Source organism: Eumetopias jubatus, unplaced genomic scaffold, assembly GCF_037043125.1.
Source record: "Eumetopias jubatus isolate StellerSeaLion01/CBP00866 unplaced genomic scaffold, mEumJub1_p1.0 scaffold_11, whole genome shotgun sequence".
Taxonomy (NCBI): domain Eukaryota; kingdom Metazoa; phylum Chordata; class Mammalia; order Carnivora; family Otariidae; genus Eumetopias; species Eumetopias jubatus.
Window position 1 is genome coordinate 94778523 of NW_028274817.1, and position 6652 is coordinate 94785174.

At 42.2% G+C, this 6652-nt stretch overlaps 1 pseudogene; it reads left to right on the plus strand.

The window, feature by feature from the left end:
* Positions 1–5658: 5658 nt before the first annotated feature.
* Positions 5659–6291, plus strand: LOC114216751 (U1 small nuclear ribonucleoprotein C pseudogene; annotated as a pseudogene).
* The last annotated feature ends 361 nt before the right edge of the window (positions 6292–6652 follow it).

Consider the following 6652-nt stretch of genomic DNA (forward strand, 5'->3'; position numbering starts at 1 on the left):
AGAGCAGCAGTGACATTTTAGGATGGATACTACAGGCAACACACAGCAGAGGCAATATGTGAAAGCATAGAGCAGTGTGACAGACCGGTAATAGACAGTGCTCCTTTCGCAGGTAGTGTTACCCACCTGGGTTAGTCAGTTAGTAAGCCAATTGTAGCTAATGTGCATTCCCTTCAGTTAATTGCAACAGCAATCATGCAATCCTACCAACTACTCCAATTGTTTTGTGCCAATCTCAGCCTACCAGTAGTGATGTTATGAAATGCCTGGAGGCACTCACCTGGGCCTGAGATGATCCCTCACAGACATTTCCCCTTTCAGAGCCAATGTTGTAGCTGGATCAGCCCTTGTGGTTCTTCTTATGATTATAAGGCCTACCTAGGCAACAGGCATCAGGGAACTTGGAAAAACAACACAATTTATTACTCACAAATCCTGGAGAATACATGGTATGCCTGGGACCACACAGTGGGGTTGCAGTAGAGAGAGAGAGAGAGAGAGAGCGCATGAGAGTGTGAGAGGATGCACATACAAAGATCTGGGGTTCTGCTTTTATTAGGGCTTAGGGTGCCTAGAGTTTTGCAGGTTTACTAGTGGTGAACTTATTATTTATTTATTTATTAAATTCAATTAGCCAACATATAGTACATCATTAGTTTCAGATAACTGTTCAGTAATTCATCAGTTGCGGATAACACCCAGTGCTGGTCACATCAAGTGCCCTCCTTAATGCCCATCACCCAGTTGCCCCACACCCCGACCCACCTCCCCTTCAGCAACCCTCAGTTTGTTTCCCAGAGTTAAGAGTGTCTCATGGTTTGTCTCCCTCTCTGATTTCTTCCCAGTTTTCCCTCCCTTCCCCTATTGTCCTCTGCACTATTCTTTATGTTCCACATACGAGAGAAACCATATAATTGTCTTTCTCTGATTCACTTGTTTCACTGAGCATAATCCCCTCCAGTTCCATCCACACTGATGTAAATGGTAGGTATTGATATTTTCTGATGGCTGAGTAATATTCCATTGTAGATATAAACCTCATCCTTTTTTTTTTTTTTTTTTTTGGTGCAAAATGGTGGTTTTATTAAAGCATGGGGACAGGAACCGTGGGCAGAAAGAGCTGCTGCCCCAGGGTTGTGAGCAGTGGCTGAGTATATACTACGGGGTTGGGGGAGGTAAGGACAAAGGGGGGTTTCCAAAAGGACTTTCATATGCTAAAGAGGACTCACAGGATACCGGAGGCCTCACCATTGTCAAGTTAAGGTTGTTTACCCCTCTAGTAAGGCATTAACATGAAGATAGTTGGGAACTTCCTAGAGGAACATTACACTCTGCCCACTTCAAGTGTCTGTCAGTGGGCTGCAGGTTATAACGTCTTTTATTGTATCTACATTTCCTTCTGGAAGCTAGGTTAGTATCGAATGGTTTGTTCTTGTAGATTGCTAAGACTTGTAAACTGAGGGAGACTCTATAAGTTAGTTTTTCCTTTAGGGCAGCCAGAAGTGCCTGAGGAATGTCACATATATATCCAATGGGGAGGTGGGTTGTGGGGTGTCAGTTTCTGCTTTGTCCTCAGCTTGCCTTCTGTTCCCTCATTCTCCCCTGAACAATTTGACCCTTAAATCTTTAAGATTGTTGAAGGTGGAAGGTCTCATCTTCTGTAATGTCTTCCTGCTGAACAGGGGCATAGAGATGTACCTACCTATGGGTCAATATTGGTCAGTTGGGGAATGTATAGGGGAGTTACAAAAGGGGGAGGGAGCTGAATCCAACACGGTCAACATCGTTGAACCTCCTTGAGTAGAAAGGATCATCTGTTAGCTGGAAGTTATGGCAGTGAAGAAGTCTTGACACTGAGACACTGGTGGGGAAATCTGGAGTAGGTCGTGTTAGGTCCAGGAGGTGCTCTTCTTGCTCCTTGACAGTGAAGGGAGGTGCCTGAGACACAATTTTCCACCGAAGCTCAGAGTCCAGATGTAAGGCTCAAAGTCCTATGTTTGGGCACCATATGATGGGGTTTTGAGATATAGGTGAGGTTCATTGGAGTCCGGAGCCGACGACTAAGAAAGAATTCTTGAGATGTCTGGTGCAAAATGGTGGTTTATTAAAGCATGGGGACAGGCCCCGTGGGCAGAAAGAGTTGCTGCCTAAACCACATCTTTATCCATTCAACTGTTGAAGGACATCTCGGCTCTTTCCACAGTTTGGCTATTGTGGACATTGCTGCTGTGAACATCGGGGTGCAGGTGCCCCTTCATTTCACTACATCTGTATTTTTGTGGTAAATACCCAGTGGTGCTATTGATGGGTTTGTAGGGTAGCTCCATTTTTAACTTCTTGAGGAACCCCCATACTGTCTTCCAGAGTGGCTGCACCAGCTTGCATTCCCACCAGTAGTGTAAGAAGGTTCCCCTTTCTCCACAAACTTGCCAACATTTGTTGTTCCCTGTGTTGTTAATTTTGGCCATTCTAACTGGTGTGAGGTGGTATCTCATTGTGGTTTTGATTTGTATTTCCCTGGTGGCAAGTAATGTGGAGCATTTTTTCATGTGTCTGTTGGCCATTTGGGTGTCTTCTTTGGAGAAATTTCTATTCGTGTCTTTTGCCCATTTCTTGTCTTGATTATTTGTTTTTTGGGTGTTGAGTTTGAGTTCTTTATAGATCTTGGATACCAGCCCTTTATCTGATATGTCATTTGCAAATATCTTCTCCCATTCTGTGGGTTGCCTTTTAGTTTTGTTGACCGTTTCCTTTGCTGTGCAGAAGCTTTTTATCTTGATGAAGTCCCTATAGTTCATTTTTGCTTTTGTTTCCCTTGCCTTTAGAGACATGTCTTGCCAGGAATTGCAGCGGCCAAGGTCGAAGAGGTTGCTACCTGTGTTCTCCTCTAGGATTTTGGTGGATTCCTGTCTCACATTTAGGGGTTTCATCCATCTTGGGTTTATCTTTGTGTAAGGTGTAAGAAAGTGGTCCAGTTTCATTCTTCTGCATGTGACCGTCCAATTTTCCCAGCACCATTTATTGAAGAGACTTTCTTTTTTCCATTGGATATTCTTTCCTGCTTTGTTGAAGATTAGTTTATCATAGAGTTGAGGGTCCATTTCTGGGTTCTCTACTCTGTTCCATCGATCTATGTGTCTGGTTTTGCGCCAGTATCATGCTGTCTTGGTAATCACAGCTTTGTAATATAACTTGAAGTCTGGCATTGTAATGCCACCAGCTTTGGTCTTCTTTTTCAATATTACTCTGGCTATTTGGGGTCTTTTCAGATTCCACACAAATTTTAGGATTGTTTGTTCCAGCTCTGTGAAAAATGTCAATGGTATTTTGATAGGAATTGCACTGAATGTGTAGATTGCTCTGGGTAGCATAGACATTTTAACATTCATTCTTCCAATCCAGGAGCATGGAATGTTTTTCCATTTCTTTGTGTCTTCCTCAATTTCTTTCATGAGTGTTCTATTGTTTTCTGAGTATAGGTTCTTTGCCTGTTTGTTTAGGTTTATTCCTAGGTATGTTTTTTGGTGCAATTCCTTAATTTCCCTTTCTTCAGTCTCATTGTTAGAGTATAGAGATGCCACGGATTTCTGTGCATTGATTTTGTATCCTGCCATGTTGCTGAATTCCTTTATGAGTTCTAGCAATTTTGGAGTGGAGTCTTTTGGGCTTTCCACTTAAGGTATCATGTCATCTGTGGAGAGTTTGACTTCTTTGCCAATTTGAATTCCTTTTATTTCTTTTTGTTGTCTGATTGCTGAGGCTAGGACTTCTCGTACTGTGTTGAACCACAGTGGTGAGAGGGGGCATCACTGTGTGTTCCTGGCCTTAGGAGAAAACTCTCAGGTTTTCCCCATTGATAATGATATTCAATGTGGGCTTTACATAGATGGCTTTTATGATATTGAGGTATGTTCCCTCTATCCCTACACGATGAATAGTTTTAATCAAGAAAGGATGCTGTATTTTGTCAGATGCTTTCTGCATCAATTGAGAGGATCATCTGGTTCTTTTCTTTTATTGATGTGATGTATCACATTGATTGATTTGTGAATGTTGAACCACCCTTGTATCCCTTGCTTTTTTTTGAGGTCCATTAGTTTGGTAAATGGTTCTCCACCCCCTCACTTTTCAGTCTGGAGATGTCTTTGGGTCTAAAATGAGTCTCTTGTAGACAGCATATGGATGGGTCTTGCTTTTTATCCAATCTGATACCCTGCGTCTTTTGATTGGAGCAGTTAGCCCATTTACATTCAGAGTAACTAAAAATATAAATTTAGTGCCATTGTATTGCCTGTAAAGTCCTTGTTTCTGTAGATTGTCTTTGTTTCTTTCTGATCTATGTTACTCTTGGGCTCTGTCTTTGCTTACAGGATCCCCCTTAATACTTCTTGCAAGGCTGGCTTGGTGGTCACATACTCTTTCAGTTTCTGTCTATCCTGGAAGCTCTTTATCTCTCTTTCCATTCTGAATGACAGCCTTGCTGGATAAATTATTCTAGACTGCATGTTCTTCTCATTTAGTACCTTGAATATATCATGTCAACCCTTTCTGGCCTGCCAGGTCTCTGTGGTTAGGTGTGATGTTAGTTTGATGTTCCTCCCTCTGTAGGTTAAGAAACTCTGGTCTTGAGCTGCTTTCGGGATTTTCTCTTTATCTCTGAAATTTGCAACTTCACTAGTATATGTCGGGGTGTTGATCTATTTTTATTGATTTTGGGAAGGGTCCTCTCTACCTCTTGGATTTGAATGCCTGTTTCCTTCCCCAGATTAGGGAAGTGCTCAGCTATGATTTGCTCAGATATACTTTCTGGCCCTCTCTTCACCCTCAGGCACCCCAATAATTCTGATGTTGGATCATTTTATGGCATCACTGATTTCTCAAAGCCTCTCCTTATTGGCTGTTAGTTGTTTTCCTCTCTTTTCCTCAGCTTCCTTCCTTTCCATCAACCTGTCTTGTAGATCACTTACTCTCTCTTCTGCCTAATTTACCCTTGCTGTTAGAGCATCCAATTTAGACTGCATCTCAGAGCATTTTTATTTTTGGCCTGATTAGATCTCATTTCTGCACTAAAAGATTCTCTAGTGTCTTTTATGCTTTTTTTCAAGCCCAGCTATGAACTTTATAATTGTTATCCTGAATTCCATCTCTCACAGCTTACTTATATCCATATCGATTAGATCTGTGTCAGAGAGCATTACCTCTGGTTCTTTCTTTTTTGTTAATCCTTCCTTCTAGTCATTTTGTCCAAAGAAGAATGGATGAGCGAGTGAGCAGAATCAAAAATATCACCCATGACCCAAGCAAAATACACAAGAGACAAATGTGAAGAGGTCAGAAACCAAAACAGAAAAACAAAAACGAAAGACAAAATAAAGAGGGGGGAAGGGGGAATACAATCTCACAGGGTGGACAAAACGGGGTGATCCACTTGTTCCTCAGTGCATTTTGGTCTCAGTGTTAGAAGACACTAAATCCCAAAATTGCAAAGAAAGTAAAACTTATATATATACAAAAATAAAATTGAATAGAGTGAAAGGAGGCCAAAAATAAAGAATATACCTATAAAATGTAGATATAAAAAAATCAAAGTTAAAGAGTGACTTAAGGCGTCATTTCCAGGCGGCATGGGACAGAGTGGCCAGCGGCCTGCAGAGCAACATGCCTAAATTTTATTGTGACTACTGTGACACGTACCTCACCCATGACTCTCCATCTGTGAGAAAGACACACTGCAGTGGTAGGAAACACAAAGAGAATGTGAAAGACTACTCTCAGAAGTGGATGGAAGAGCAAGCTCAGAGCCTGATTGACAAAACAACCGCTGCATTTCAGCAAGGAAAGATACCTCCTACTCCATTCTCTGCTCCTCCTCCTGTAGGGGCAATGATCCTACCTCCCCCCAGTCTCCTGGGTCTTCCTTGCCCTGGTATGATGCCAGCGCCCCATACAGGGGGCCCTCCCATGATGCCAATGATGGGCCCTCCTCCTCCTGGGATGATGCCAGTGGGACCTGCTCTTGGAATGAGGCCACCTATGGGAGGCCACATGCCAATGATGCCTGGGCCCCCAATGATGAGACCTCCTGCCCATCCCATGATGGTGCCCACTCGGCCAGGAATGACTCAACCAGACAGATTAGAGATAGGAACCTCTTTATATTCATTTGATATTACTTGTTCTACTTCACCAGGAGATCATGGTGCTGTGACTCTGGGTGTTTTCTCACAGCAGGACAAGGAAGACTTGCTCCCCCTTCCTATCAAAGAAAGAATAGTTTTTGCCGGGGAGTAGTGGGACCAAAAAAAAAAAAAAAAAAACAATTTTCATTTGTTTTGTGAAATGTGAAAATAAAATTGTCAACTGTTTTAGTTAAAAAAAAAAGTGACTTAAAAACAAGAGTTGTTAAAATAAGAAACTAGTTGAAATGGGAAAAAAGCAAAAAAAAGAAATGGAAAATTTTAGACTGAAAGATAAATGAATCATGAGAAAAAACTTCAAGTTCTATTCCCCTAGCACCAGAGTTTTACAGTCTTGTGGGATCCCTAAACTAGTTGTGCACCTGTTCTTCCAGTTGGTCTCCTGAAGGAGGGGCCTGCTGCACTGCTTCTCAGGTGTCTTTGCCAGGGCAGAATTGCTCCGCCCCTTGCCAGGG